Source organism: Astatotilapia calliptera, chromosome 4 (genome assembly GCF_964374335.1).
Source record: "Astatotilapia calliptera chromosome 4, fAstCal68.1, whole genome shotgun sequence".
NCBI classification, from domain to species: domain Eukaryota; kingdom Metazoa; phylum Chordata; class Actinopteri; order Cichliformes; family Cichlidae; genus Astatotilapia; species Astatotilapia calliptera.
In genome coordinates, this window is record NC_137425.1 from 5,908,742 (window position 1) to 5,923,537 (window position 14,796).

The window sequence follows — 14,796 nt, forward strand, 5'->3', positions numbered from 1 at the left end:
CACTAACATACAAGCTGATTGTCATTCATCCTGCATGGTGGCTTGGCTCCGATTCCTCTGATCCAAATCTGGCTGCTGCTCCTCATTGAAAATTCCCTTGTTGTTTTTCAGCTGTAACACAGGGGGCAGCAGAGGTCAACTGTCCTCTCTCTCGTTCCCCTCTGCTACTCGTAATGGAGCCAGGGAGCAGAGAAGAGGTTAAACTTTCCGGATATGTTAATGCCTTACTTGTAATGCATGCACCCCATAAATCTTTAAAAAGCATGGCAGTGGCTGTTTAAAACAATTCTAATTAACCCTGCGGGTATGGAGGGGAGCATGTCTTGAAGTTTTCCCTTTTTGTAGCGGTGCAGTGTGCAAGTCTGTTTAAAGTGTTTCCAAACCGGGCTTATCGACAGAGGGGTAGGAGGGGCAGTTGTGCTTCTCCAGAGCCATGAGGGAGGGGGTAGAATTGAGTGTGTGCGTGTGATATCGTATACATATTGTGTGTGTGTGTGTGTGTGTGTGTGTGTGTGTGTGTGTGTGTGTGTGTGTGTGTGTGTGTGTGTGTGTGTGTGTGTGTGTGTGTCCTGAAAGGAAAGAGATGGGGTTGCTGGTTCAAGTCCTCAGTGGCCACTTCCTCCCCTGTAAATATCTGTTGCTGCTGTAATTAGCCAGCTCCGCTGATGAACAAGCAGGACGGCGGAAATTTATATAGCACATTTTAGAGAGAAAAAGTGCTATATATGAAAATTAGATAAATGGAAGATGGAGACATTGGAAGTTTTCATCAGCATAACAGCAACCATTTTTTTAAACTCTAGAAACATTTGGAGGAATGGCCTTAAGTGACCTGAGGGGCACACAGAGTTTATTTTCTCAGAGAAAGTCAGATGTGATATATAGACGGGCAGCAGTGTTTTTTAGAATCAATTCTGAAAGAAAAAAATACTGCAAAGGAGTGTTATTCGAGAAAAAAGGCAGTCTGGAAGTGGGGTGTTTTGTGTGGTAGTGATGAAATTGCCAATATTGAGGGGAGTGGCAGTATTTTTCACCAACATGTGTGAAGAATGGTTGGCAGAGTTAGCTACTGGGTGGAGCATAGTGGGTTGATGGTGGTAAGAAAGTGTGGACGGGTGTTTGAATCTCTTTTCCTGGTCTTTTTCCATGTGAAAGTGATGCCCAGTGTTTACTGTCAGAGACCTGGCTCCACTTTTGTCCAGATGGTCCCATCCTGCATCTGAGAGAGCCCCATCGCCCCAGAGCCCAGCCCGCTCCCTCTTCTCTCTTCTCTCATCTCTTCTCCTTCCTCTTTTTCCCCTCCATCTTATCTCTCATTCAGACCCAATCTCCTCCTCCTCCTTTCCCTTTTCCTTTCATGTCTTGCTGCCTCCCACTTGGAGCATCACAGTTTCTTACTTTTTTCTCCTCATTCTACCTTCACCTCTGCTTCGTATCCCTTGCCTCACCCGTCTGCTGAGCTTCTACTTTTACTTCCTTCCTCTTTTCCCTCCCTTAATTCTTCCTCTTTTAGTATTTCTAGTAGAGTGTCAGAGGAAAAAAGGCTATGAAAAGAAGCCAGATTAAGGTTGGAGGGGGGGAACTGACTCAGCCGCTCCTCCTGACCCCCTGGTCTTTCTGTTCGGTTCAGTTGCCTCCAGAGACATTAGTAATTCAAATTTAACACAGTGAAATCTGTCTATGTCTGTCTATGTGTCATGTCAGAAAGTGCCTAAACAATAGCTGATGTGTTTTCTCTCTGTCTCTTCCTTTGTCTCCATCTCTTTTTGTCTTTCTATCCCTGCCAAACCACTGCAGACACCTTGCAGGTATTTAATGAGGAGATGGCTCCCATTAAAGGTGCTGCGTTGGCTGTCAAAAGAGAGCATGAGGGACAGGGGGAGATAAAAAGGAGGGGAAGAAGGCACAGAGAGAAGAGACTGAAGGAAAAGCCTTCTTGCGAATGTGGGCACAATGGGTGGCATCAAGCCGCAGGGGTAAAGAACAGATGAAGATGGAAAAATAAAGACGATAAAGGACAAAAACAAAAGGCCAAGATTGGATTTGGAGTTGTTTTTTTTTGTTTTTTTTACCTTCATTTTGCTTCCTCCTCCTTTAATGCGATGCTGAGGTAAGGGAGGTTAAACCCTCTCTCTCTGTAACTGACCTTCTCCTCCCCTGTCAGCAACACAGGTAACCTCTAGCTCTAAGGTCAAACCACTGCTTATCCTATTGTTCATGCTACAGGTAATGCAGATGCTTAAGAGAAATTTTAGAGTAATGCCAGACTCACTCGGGAGGACCAGTGGCTCCTCAAAAAAAGAAACCCAACAACTTTGGGCTGCTGTTATTTGCCTGCTGGAAGAGTCGTGTTGACTGACAATGTAAGAGTTAATCAGAAAGTCTGTTTTGATTGACTAAAGGGGAAAGAAGAGGTTGTTTTGGAAAGTTTGTAGTGAAACGTACCTGTCAGTCATTGTAAATTGGCCACTGAAAAGCAGAGGCACAGTGGTCCCCTTTTACTCCATAAGAACTAGAGTCACAGAACTAACGTTGCTGCACAGATATGGTTTATTTCTCCTCCTGTCCTGTGTGCTGTGGCTTCAGGGCCTTATTCCAGGAAGTGTATTCAACAAACTCTGAGTTTATTTTTAAACTCAAAGTTCAGCAACTCTGAGTGTCCTGCTCCAGTATGGTGGGTCAGAGTAAGTTTCGACAGCTCTGAGTATTTTTTTTCCTGAGTTAAGCAGAGAAAGAAAGCCATCATCTGACCTCCATTTTAATCCATCGGACCAAAAGAGTGTGCATGAGACTTAGCTTGTATAGCTCTACCATAAACATAGACAGAATAAAAGTTTGATACAAAAACAATAATTCTTTTAATACTGGTCACAACTTGAATTTTCAATAGAAGCTGGAATCCCTGTTTCAAATTTCAACCTGCCGGGGACAAAATGCAAGTGGAAAAAAATGACAGAGAAACAGATAAGACAGTTTACTAATTGACCCGTGACATTAGTTATCCAGATAGAAATAAACTCTGGGGTGCATCCAACCTCAGGCAGTTATAAAATTATATAAATAACATTTTTTAAATATTAAGTAAATGTTTAATAGGTTTCAATAAGTGTTAAAATGTAAAATCTGACGTAATAGTTGACTTCATCCTTAAATTAGCATCTTACTGATTAGCACTTATGTTAAGTACTGGGATTTTCAAGTTTGTGAAAATAAAAACTTCTGCAGTTGATTTGCTCTGCATCGAGCTTTGACAGCGACTTTATGAATGAGGAATTGAAACCACAATCAGTTGGTTCAGGTACCGCAGGAGGAGAGTAGTCAAACTCAGTTTGTTGTAGAAAACTTGCCAGCAAGCAGGTTAAGTTCAGAGTCTGTTAACTCAGTAACCAGCTCAGAATTTAGGTTAACTCTTTCTGAAGCAGAAAAGTGGAGTTTTGTCGTGTCAAGATTAACAAATTCAGATTTGTTAGCTTATACCAGCTTCCTGAAATGGTGCCAGGATGAACCACAACAGCATCTGTTTCCACCATGCAGAAACTACATTTTCTCGGTCTTAACCTTGGATAGAGATGCCAGTATGTAATATTTTTGGCCTTTTTTTGTTGTACACACACAAATTTCTTTATTGCTAACATTGTGGTCAAAATGTCAAATCTTAAAAAGACAAATATAATTTTAGAAAGGAAAACGTGTGAAAAACAGGATTCAGGTGTGAGAACCAAACTGGAACCTGTTGATTCCTTTTTTTCCCCATCCACAATCAGGGTTTGTATTTTGCCCCTGCAACAATCACTTCAATTCACTGGGGAGTATGCAGAGGGAAAATGACTGTTGATAAAACCTGGATTGGCATTGATTTTACTTCCCATTCAAGCACCAAACACTCGTAAACTTGAGAACTACTTCATATTTGGCGGCTGTCTGATTTAGACAGAAATTAACCGCTAAGCTGGAGATGAAGTTTTCAGATGGGGACATTTTTTCAGGTTCTGTAAACATCACTGGAAAGTGCCACAGAGAAAAGAGAAAAAGCAAGGTTTGTTTAATAAGTTAGAGCTTCTTTATCAGCAGTGGAGTGACGTAGTTCAAACTGAAACAGAATATGTATGGAGGTGGTTTTAATTATAAGAAGATTCTAAATCATAAATGTGGGCTGCTTAGTAAATATAGCATAGAAGAAAGCTGCAGAGAGATAAGAAGTGAAAAGGAGTTGAGGAAGAGCATAGCCAAACCACACTGTTTGATCCAGAAGAGGAAAATTAAATTAGTAAAACAGGCTATAACCACAGTTTTTGAAAATTGGAACAGTTTTTCCAAATGAAAACCCAAAACACCCTTCATAATATGATAGTACAGTTCTGGCTGCCGTGGTCTTCAAGCTAGCGGTGAAGATGGCTCATGTGTTGCATGTTGGGTAGAGCATTCCATAATTGGATACATTTATTCATGGCCACCTAAGATGTTTACTAGACATGTTCAAAATGACAATTTCAGTTTATTTCAACTTCATGTACTTCTAATTACTGTGGTCATGTGACTTTGTATATTTAACCTCTATTGTGAAGGTTCAAGGAATGACAGGTTTGTGTGCGCACAGCAGTCTACTTGCATGCTAGAGTTTGACTGTTGCTGTGGTCAGTGTATCAGTCTTTACTATATGCTGAGGAGACTTATCTAAATACAATGGGCAGAACAAAATTCATGGATCATTAACAGGATTAAAGTTTGATTAAGCTTGACACTTGGTCACATTGTTGGATCCAGAGAACTGGAAGATGGCGACAGAGGCAGAAAAACAACAGGAATGCCTAGAAAACAAAGCATCATCAAAACCTTGTTTCTGTGCTCAGTATTTCCACGTTAGGAAGAAAACAAAAGCAGTCACAGTCAGACTGGGCTCCGATGAGGCCAGAATCGGAGAATCTTGGTGTTCCTGAATGATTGAGACACTAAAAATGAATCATCAGCTTTGATAAATGTTCTGACTGGATTGACTGAGCACTCAGCTCTCCTTGTGGTGCAACCTGATGGAAAAGGTTTATATTTTATTACAAAGCCAAAATGAAAAGGAAAAAAGTCCAGAGAGCAACTAATGACTTACAAATAGAAATATAATGACCTGCGTATGATTTCTCATAGCCAGTGCTAGCATGAAAAGCTACGAAAAGAAGATTTTCTTCCCATGCAGAAATGAACCATTTTATCTAGTTTGTTACTACATGTCCAATGAACAAGTTTCTTCAGATTTATGCTCAAACTTTTAACTTTTGAGACTTAAAGCCACAAAAGCAACATTAATGGGAAAGATACTCAAGCAAAAGGGCAGAGGCTTAGAAGCAGGAAAGACCTAGGCTGAAATAATTTTTAAAATCTAAAGGTTAAGTGTCTAGTAGTAGTAATAGTAGTAGCATAATAGTATAATAATACTGTTATTGTAATGATAATAATTATTATTATCATCATTTACAAAACTATACATGCAACTTTGCACAAAATTTCATGCACTTCTGTGTGAGTCATAAAACTGTAATGAGTTCATGAAGCTCAGCACTTGCATGTGTTACCTGGTTGTCTGTTCTTTTTCTTTTTTTTCTCTTGAAACTTTAACTCCTGCAGAATAACTATTTTTGATGCGATTTACAGTATATTAATATTTTGTGACTTTGGCCATAGCTAGAGTAAAAGCCCTTTCTTCAAGGCTCCTCCAGTACACCTCTCCTAGGGTGGGAGAATAAATGAGTGGGGTGCTGATGTTCAGCTGTTTCCTCCTCTTCCTCATGGTGTTAGCGCGGTTCGCCTCTCCCATCGGTGGGTAAGCACTTTGCCGGGTGACAGCACCCATCCTTCACAGGGCCCTGCCATATGCTGTGCTGCTGTCAGAGGAGACGACTGCAGATGCTCCAGCTGCTCTCTCCCTGCACACTGAACAAGACGGGCATGCACACACTCACACACATGAGCAGCACTTGGTTCAGGGAAGAGGCAGCGGTGGGAGACACAAGGAAGAAGGGGCGTGGGAGAAAGGATGCACAGAGAGATTTGGTTTTTGTTAGGCAAAAGGGAAATGAGGTGAAATATATTTGTGTAGTTCTGTGTTTTGTAGTAGCTAAATGGTGTAAATTTGGATTTAATCAAAGACGGATATGTAAAACTGCTGATTGAAGGTGAAACAACAAAGCAAACAGAGTGCAAGCTTGACCCCCCTCTGTCTCACAATGTGACTTGAGCCACAGTGGATCCTTTAATAGATACTATCTTTGCAGTGCTTTCGCACCAACAGCACAAATATTCTTTCATTTCCCATCAAAAGCACTTTGCTTCTCCCAGAGTAAAGACTGCAGAAAATTGAACAAACAGGCAACTTTTGCCTGTTTATTTATTTTCTTTGTCCAAACATTTCCTTCAAGCTTCTTAGATCGGGCATCAGAGTCTCAAAGCTATCACTTTGGTGTCTGTGATCTTCCAGCAGAGAAAACAAAGCTACTTAAAAGGAGACCCAAATGGCTGGTTCTCATAGACTGAAAGCAGAGGCTCATGCTCGCAGCTAGTGGTGTTACTGAGCGTGTGTTGATTATATGTGTGTGTCTGTCTGTGCGTGCATGTGTGTAGAGGAACTGCGTCTGAGTGTGTGTCTGTCTGTGTGTGCCTGTATGTGTAAGAACAAAGTTGGCTTGGCTCAGCATACTTGGCTGTGAATCAGGACCTGAGCCATGATACTCGTTCAACAGCTTGACTTCAAACCATGCATGAAATATGCCTCTGTCTGTGTAGATTCACCAAAATACCACCATGTCAGTGGCAGGGCAGTAGGTATGTCTATGAGCAGAGTCTCAGAAATTCACACAGCTGGATCCCTGCACACAGCCAGTGAAGTGACCACTGTAAGACCAGGATGGATACCTATAGTTAATATTTTGTGAAAACTTTAACTTTCTTGGCTTAACTTTGTAGTGTGCTGTTGGTCGGAATTGGAAAAGAAGAGCTACTGTTGTGTTTGGCCAAAAACTAATTATTCTTACCTTGAATTAAAACTGCTATCAATAATCCAGCTTTTCCCATTATGCAATTAGCAACAGCATTCTCATTTCGTGCTACACCTGGCAAAGTAGTTTTCCTCATTTTCCCACATTTCCTTTAGTAAATGTGATAATGAGTGTTCAGTATATTTTTGTAACATTTAGAAATAAACTCAGAAATGTCCAAATATATTGATATTTTGTTATCATGTTGTTGATGGAAATATGCCCTGAGCTTTCAGTGGACTGTTGGGTAGTCTGTGTGTGTGTGTTTTATTTATTTATTTTTTTATGCCCCCTCAGTAGCCACTGTATTAGGCTTGTACTTGTTTGGATTCTTTTGCCATCATAATTGGTTTAGTTCTTCTTGGCATAGAGACAACAACTTGCTGGAAACTTTCTCAGAGAGTTTGGTCCATATTGACATGATGGCATGATGCAATGTGCTGTTCTACCACATCCTGAAAGTGTGGTCTTAGATTGATATTTATTAACTATAGAGGTAATTTGAAAGTAACCACCAGAAGACGCATGCACTTTAATGAAAGGGGATGCACATAGTCAGCACTATCATGATCCTCAGTTGACACTAAAGGGCCCAAACAAAATATCCCCCACACCCATACAACACTACCCCCAGCATGAACCATTGATACACGGCAGAATGGATTTATGCTTGCATGTTTTGTTTTGGGTTTTTTTGCCAAATTCTAACCATATAAAAGCAGAAATGTTCCTCTCTTTGATTGTCCAGTTTTGCTGAGCCTGTGCCAATTTTAGCCTCAGTTGTCTGCTCTAAGGTCTTCTGCTGCCGTAGACAATCTGCTTTAAGGGTTGACGCGTTGTGCATTCAGAGATCCTCAGCTTTGGTGGGTATTTGAGTTACTATTGCCTTCGTTTCAGCTCCAACAGTCTGCCTATACTCCAGCATTTTCACCCTGAGAACTGGGTATTTTCACCTCTTTGGATCAGTCTTTGTAAACTCTAGAGCTGGTTGGAAAGAAAATCTCAGTAGATCAGCAATTTCTGAAAAACTCCGACTAGCCAGTGTGGCACCAAGAAACTTGCCACATTCAGAGCCACTGAGCTCACCTTTCTTCCCCATTTTTTTTTTTTTTTTTTTGCTTTGTTTGAACTATAGCTTGTTGTCTTGACCAGGTGTGCAGCCTTAAATGCATTGAGTTACTACAATGTGAATGACTGATTAGATATTTGTGTTAATTAGCAGTTGAACAGGTGTATTTAATTAAGTGGTCGGTGAGTGTGTAAACTAATATTAAAGATATTAATATACGTGTTAACATACACATTAACCTCAATATTTGAATCTTTGTTTAATCTACTTTATGTGCATGTGATCCCTGTTAGCTAAAAGCTCCAAACACTGTCTGACTGTCTTTTCTTAGCTATGTACAGTGTCAGTGAGAGGAGATATCTCTAACATGACTTTTCCGCACAAAGCCCCACTCATACGCTGTTGAAATCTTTTGTTTGTGAGGGGCAGCTGGTTCAGAAGAAAGGTATCATAAAGGGAGGGTGGGGAAGGAAATGAAATGGCCTATTTCAGACAGAAGATGAACTGACTGGCTGCAGCAGGAGTTGGTATAAAATAGATAAGGTATATTTTAAACTGTGAATCGTTTAAAGCTGCTCTAGTATCGTATCTCCAAGAATAATAAATGACATAATAGGTCACCTTTAACGAAAGTGTGGTTTCTACTGCTAACAATCTTATAGCACTATGGTCTTGCATAGTAGGAGTAAACACAAGCTATATCAAAAACCGCTATAGTGGTGTTTTTGTTGTTATGCAGCAGTGTTCTTTGTCTGATTGGGGCTCGTGTCTATAGCTGCTCAGACTAGTCATCCAGTATTTAGTGGTTGGTTCTTTTTTTTTTCCTAAGTTTTCTGCAAACAAAACAGAAATAAAATTAATTACTTTGTTCACCAAAGGGAAGACCGAGCAAACACTGGAAATATAAGAGCTTCCATTAAATCCTTATGGGTGGAATAAGGAGGTTAAAAAACAATGATCAGCTGGGAGGAAGTGAATAGCCTTTAATTAAAGAAGGTGGCGGTTTTAGCTGTCGCCTTCCTGTGAACAGTGTTTATTTCTGACTTTTGTTTAATAGCTCTGGGATTTAGGGCTATGTTTGTTTAATGGTGTCAGGACTAAATCAGATTCCTCTATTATTCTCCGGTTTAATCAGTTGTGTCACCTGTTGCAGCTGCCAGAGGGCCACTAACTCAGACCCGTGTATTAGACTGTCTCCAAACTCCAACATCCTGTCATTGCGCTTTGTTTTTTTGATTTTTGTGAGCAATAAAATCTAAAAGTAGATGCAGGGAATGAGTAAGAGAGCTGCAGAGCGCGTCTGTGACATCAAGCCTGTTTACTCTAGCTGGCTAGAGAGTGGAGAGCAAGTTGTACATTATAAAAAGATGGTGATGAATTTTTGTGTTTAAGGGTTGAAATGACAATTTCAAAGATCACAGATCTTTTGAGAGTTTGTCGATGAAATGAGTAGGTGTACATCATGAGTGTGTATTTATGTTGTTTATCGAAAAATAGTGGAATTGCATGCACTTTGTTATTAGATTTATTCCTCAGATAGCATGCACTCACCTTGTTGTTGCGTCTTAAAAATCTATTATAAAATGCAATATTTTCCCCTGACATTTGATTCAGGTTCAATTGCAATCAAATTTCCATTAAAAATGTAAATAACAGATAAATGAAATTCTGAAGTGTGGCTGTGCTTTTCCTTGAACTAACTCGTAATACATTTGTAATGATTTATTTAAACACATTTGTTCCACTGAAGCAGTAGAAACACAACTAGTAGTGAATCCTCAGACTAGCAGTGTGTTTGATTTGAAACACAGCAGTGATATAATGTGGGTAATGCTGTAAAAGATGTTTGTCTGATTTAATTTGTTAATGCTTCTGTAGTTACCTCCAGAGAGATCAATAGTAGGTTTTTAGTGGCCCCAGGCAGCCACATTTGGATCACTGTCAGCCATTTAGTATGGTGTGGTTGCCACTGTAGGAAGCACTTTTCATGTCTATTCAGTGCTTTCAGTGTATAATCTTTGTCAAGGCAAATGAGTGTGCTAGAGCTGCATTACATCACACTGTCACATCTAAAGGCAAAAGTGAGGTGTGCAATAAAACAGTGAAACGATTGAATAAAACAATAAATAACACTCAACAGAACTGACTTTATACTTAAAGAAAAATAAAGTGTATCATTGTACTGATACTAAAAGACAGACTGATTGGGAGCAACACTGATCTAATAAATAGAGAAGGATGGAAAACATGCAGTAAATCAGTTTCTGGTTTAATTTAATGCAGTTTTTCAAATGTGGAACTGTTATCTTCCTTTTTTCCCCCTCAGTGGCGGCAAATGACCCAAAACTTGCAAATGTGTGATTTCAAATGCATTCAGCCTCACACTGATATTTTTAATTTGCATAATTAATAAGGCACAATGGTAACATTTCCTCTGTATGTGTGTACAGACGATTAAAAAATAACATCTGTGTTATGTAAATTGCTTTCAGATGATCTTGGTATCAGGTTTTATTTTCGAAATATGGACATAATTGTTCCAATTCCAAACAATTAAAATAAGGCTACCATTTTGGCAGCGGCTCGTTGCCAACCTGGCAACCATTTCTGAACCATTTACTGTCAGACTTTGCTTCTGCCTGCAGAGATGGACAGAATTTGTTTTTCCCATTATGTTCATTAGGTTTTTTTTCTTAGAAGAATGACCCAAAAAGTTAACAAATTTAAGCTGTTGAATAATTGTGAAAAACATCCTCCTTTAACAGGTTATTGTTTAACATACCACATAACAAATACTCTTAATTTTAAGACTTGTTATGTTTATCGAATGACATCCTTAATGATCTCAGAAGTAAAGAGTTTGAAAGAATCGGAAGGACAGTCATGAAAATGTGTGGTGAGGACGTCTGGGAGAAAGCAGCATAAAGGAATTCTATTTTGCATAGAACTAGTGGATATTTATTCTCATCCTGAGTGCTGTCTGTCTAGATAGCACCTTTTCAGGTTAATAATAATAATACATTTTATTTAAAAATAGCGCCTTTCAAAGCACCAAAGGACACTACAACAGATAAAAACACAGAAACTGGAAATATACACAATAATAAGAATAACAGATAAAAGTTAGAGCATACAGAGGTTTAAACATAAGCAATTTTAAACAGATGAGTTTTGAGGGTGGACTTAAAAAGAGGGAATGAACTAATATTTCTGAGGTCAGGGGGTAAGGAATTCCAAAGTCGAGGGGCAGAGCAACTAAAAGCCCTGCCCCCCATTGTAATCAGACGAGCGGAAGGAACAGAGAGAGAAAGAGAAGATGAAGATCTGAGGCACCGGGATGGGAAGTTCATCTGTACTAAATCGGAGAGGTATGGTGGAGAGAGAGAATGAGTAGCCTTAAATGTATAGAGGATTATTTTAAAATGGATGCGACATTTAACCGGGAGCCAGTGAAGCTGCTTCAGGATTGGGGAGATGTGGTGGGTAGAGGAAGTCCTAGTAATAATACGGGCAGCAGAGTTCTGGACACGTTGGAGCTTGTTAATAGATTTTTGTGTGAGGCCAAATAATAGTGAGTTACAGTAGTCAATTCGAGAGATAACAAGATTATGGACGAGAATGGCAGTGGCATGAGGAGTGAGGAAAGGGCGGAGGCGATTGATGTTACGGAGTTGGAAATATGCTGCACGTGTGACATTATTGATATGTGAATTAAAGGATAATGTGCTATCAAGAATGACAAGGGAGAGATAGGCACCAGCGAATTATTGATGGTAAGAGAGAAATTGTTAATTCTGGATAGCAATCGTTTAGTGCCGACCAGGAGAAGTTCTGATTTATTGCTGTTGAGTTTAAGAAAGTTGGAGGAGAACCAGGAATTGAGTTCAGCTAAGCAGAGGATAAGGGAGGGTGGAGGAAGAGTAGAATCAGGTTTGGTAGAGAGGTAAAGCTGGGTGTCATCGGCATAGCAGTGGAACTGAATATTATATTTACGAAAAATATGTCCGAGTGGAAGAAGGTAAATGATGAAAAGAAGGGGCCCGAGGACAGATCCCTGGGGCACCCCAGTAGATAGAGGAGAAGGCTGAGAAGTGAAGGATTTTAATTGAATGAACTGAGTGCGGTCAGACAGGTATGATTTAAACCAGGCTAATGGAATATGAGAGAGACCAATAGAAGCTAATCTGCTAAGAAGAATGGGATGAGAGATGGTGTCAAACGCTGCACTCAGATCAAGGAGAATAAGGATGGAGAGGAGACCAGAATCAGCTGCCATAAGAAGGTCGTTTGTTATTTTTATAAGAGCAGTTTCGGTGCTATGCAGAGGACGGAAGCCAGACTAGGTTAGAAGTTTGCCTTCACTCAAAGCAGGTCATTAAAACTATGTTGTGTGGAAAGTCAAATAATATTTATGCAAATTATCTATGGTAAAAAATAACAGAAGGAAATTACACTTTTTTTTAAAAAATAATACATCAGCAGCAAGTAGTGTCCTGTCATATGTGTGAGAAAGTGTGTAGTTTGCTGAGGTGAGTGTATGTATGCATGCATCTGTCCATATGTCCGTCTGCTTCGTCTGTCATCTCGGCCCGTGTTTACGTGTTTGTGAATGCAAAGGACTGCACCGAGAAAATGAGTCTTGGCAGGTAAAGGAACAAGTGTTCCAGAACTTAATGAATTTCATTTGATTTGAATCTCTTTTTTTTCCTTTTTCGAACTATTTCACGCATGGCAAAACACTGTAAATCCATAAACAAACACATAAACAGGCAGAAAAAGATTGATGCATTATGAATAAATCATCTGGGTGCTGAAACTCAATATTAACTCTGCGTTGCCTGGAGGATTTACAATGAGATTCATCTTGATGTCTGAGGAACTAACTGGGAGGCAAGCGCTTTAGTAAGTACTTATCTCTGGAACTTAATTACCAAAACAAATGATGATTGTGGTGATATAGCTGCAATGATTCTTCATTACTGTTATTTTCTTACCTAAGGTTGTATACATAAGTGGTTTCTGTCGTCATCATCATCATGATAATCATCAGTATAACTACTGGGTAATAAATACAAATCAGTCAATCATTTAGTTGGTTGGTTGGTTAATTCAGTTCTTTCATTGCATTGAATTGCACTGCTGGCAGAGTTACTATGGAGTTTTCCTCTGAGGGATCATTCTTATTGACCTCGTTGACACCAAAACTCAAAGTTTAGAATCAAAGTCGATATTAAAATTGTGATATTGACCAACATTCAGTTAACACTCCATTACTGAGGTATCTTTAAAGAAAACTACATTTACCCGGGATGCCTCCACACGTCTTCCTGAACAATCTAATATTAATTAAAAACGATATGAGGATGGGAGGGTATCATGACTGTGACTCTCTTATAATAAGTTGGACTTCATATAAAAACATATAAAACAACTAGTGTGACATCATCCAGCTGTTTTGAAGCCTGCACCTGAGCTTTTGCTTTGCTGAAGCCGGATGTGATGTGACTGAGAGCTTTCATACAGTTGGTACTTGTCAACTGCTAGGTGGGGAGCACAACTTAGACAATTAATGTGATGCTGTACTAAGAAAAAAAACTAGAAACTAACAATAAAACCCATAAATCACGCAAGCAGCACGATTGTGTCCTTAGACTTCTATAAAGGGACTCACCCCCTGCTTGGAAACGATGAGGATTTAATTCACTAATGCATTGGCTTCACAGACCTGGAGGCTACGTTCATCTTTATATACCGTCTGTTAGTGGAGTTTATAATTTCACTGAGGAAATCTCGATGCGAAAGAGTCACACAGTCTGTATATGCGTTTTTGACATTTATTAAGATGTTGAACACTAATGCCTTTTTCTTGGGAGGACTTACATTTTTGTTGTCAGGTGACAAATAACTCATCACAAAGCATTCACCCATCTCTACTAAAATAAGTGAAGACTTAAGATGACAAAGTATACTTATTGTAAGACTGAATTAAGATCAAGTGTATACATGGTTAGGAATGTTGTCTGCTCGATCACTATGAGAATTGTTTTCGAGTGGGGAAAATGCAAGCAGGAGGAAGCTGACAATGACTGAAGATGACAGCTAATGGTGTGAAGACTGTCTGGGCAGCCAGTGTATCTAAATAACCAGGTGCTGCGATTTAGTTTCTGCCTGGTTAAACAGTGAAATAATTGGTCAAGTTAGCCAGTAATTAGACCGGCTCTGCCACACTGCATCTAAAAGCCCAACGACGGCTCCACCATACTAATTGGGCTATTTATACCGAAACGCACGGACCAAGCTTCCAGGCTTCCCTTCCAATTCGCTTTTCAGCACTTGTTTATTTTATTCAGTGGGTACTCAGGACACAGCTCTGGACTCTCCCCTCTCTCCTCCTCTTCTCCTCCTAAAGCCATTTTTCATTCCAGCTTGAGCTCAGTGAACTTCTGTCCTCCGCCCTCTTTGTCTTTGCCTGTGCGTCTGTCTCTCTCTTCTGTTTTTCCTCCTGTTCCTCCCTTATACGCAGCAAATCCCTATCTACCAGGCCTTCTGTATTACTAATCAGTGTTTTATGAATGCCAAAGTCTGTGCACAGGAATGTCTCTTTCTCGTGTGAATGTGGCTTTATTTTTAGTTCCCATCTGTCAGTGTGTTGAGATGTACATATGTCAGTCAAACCTGCATCTCCTAGGAGTGTGAATAATAGGC

The 14,796-nt window shown here is 39.8% G+C and overlaps 1 protein-coding gene across 4 annotated transcripts in view; it reads left to right on the plus strand.

Annotated features, from left to right (window-relative positions):
- The window catches only part of spop (speckle type BTB/POZ protein), a 96,387-nt gene that overhangs the window by 64,884 nt on the left and 16,707 nt on the right, over window positions 1–14,796 (plus strand). The window lies entirely within an intron of this gene.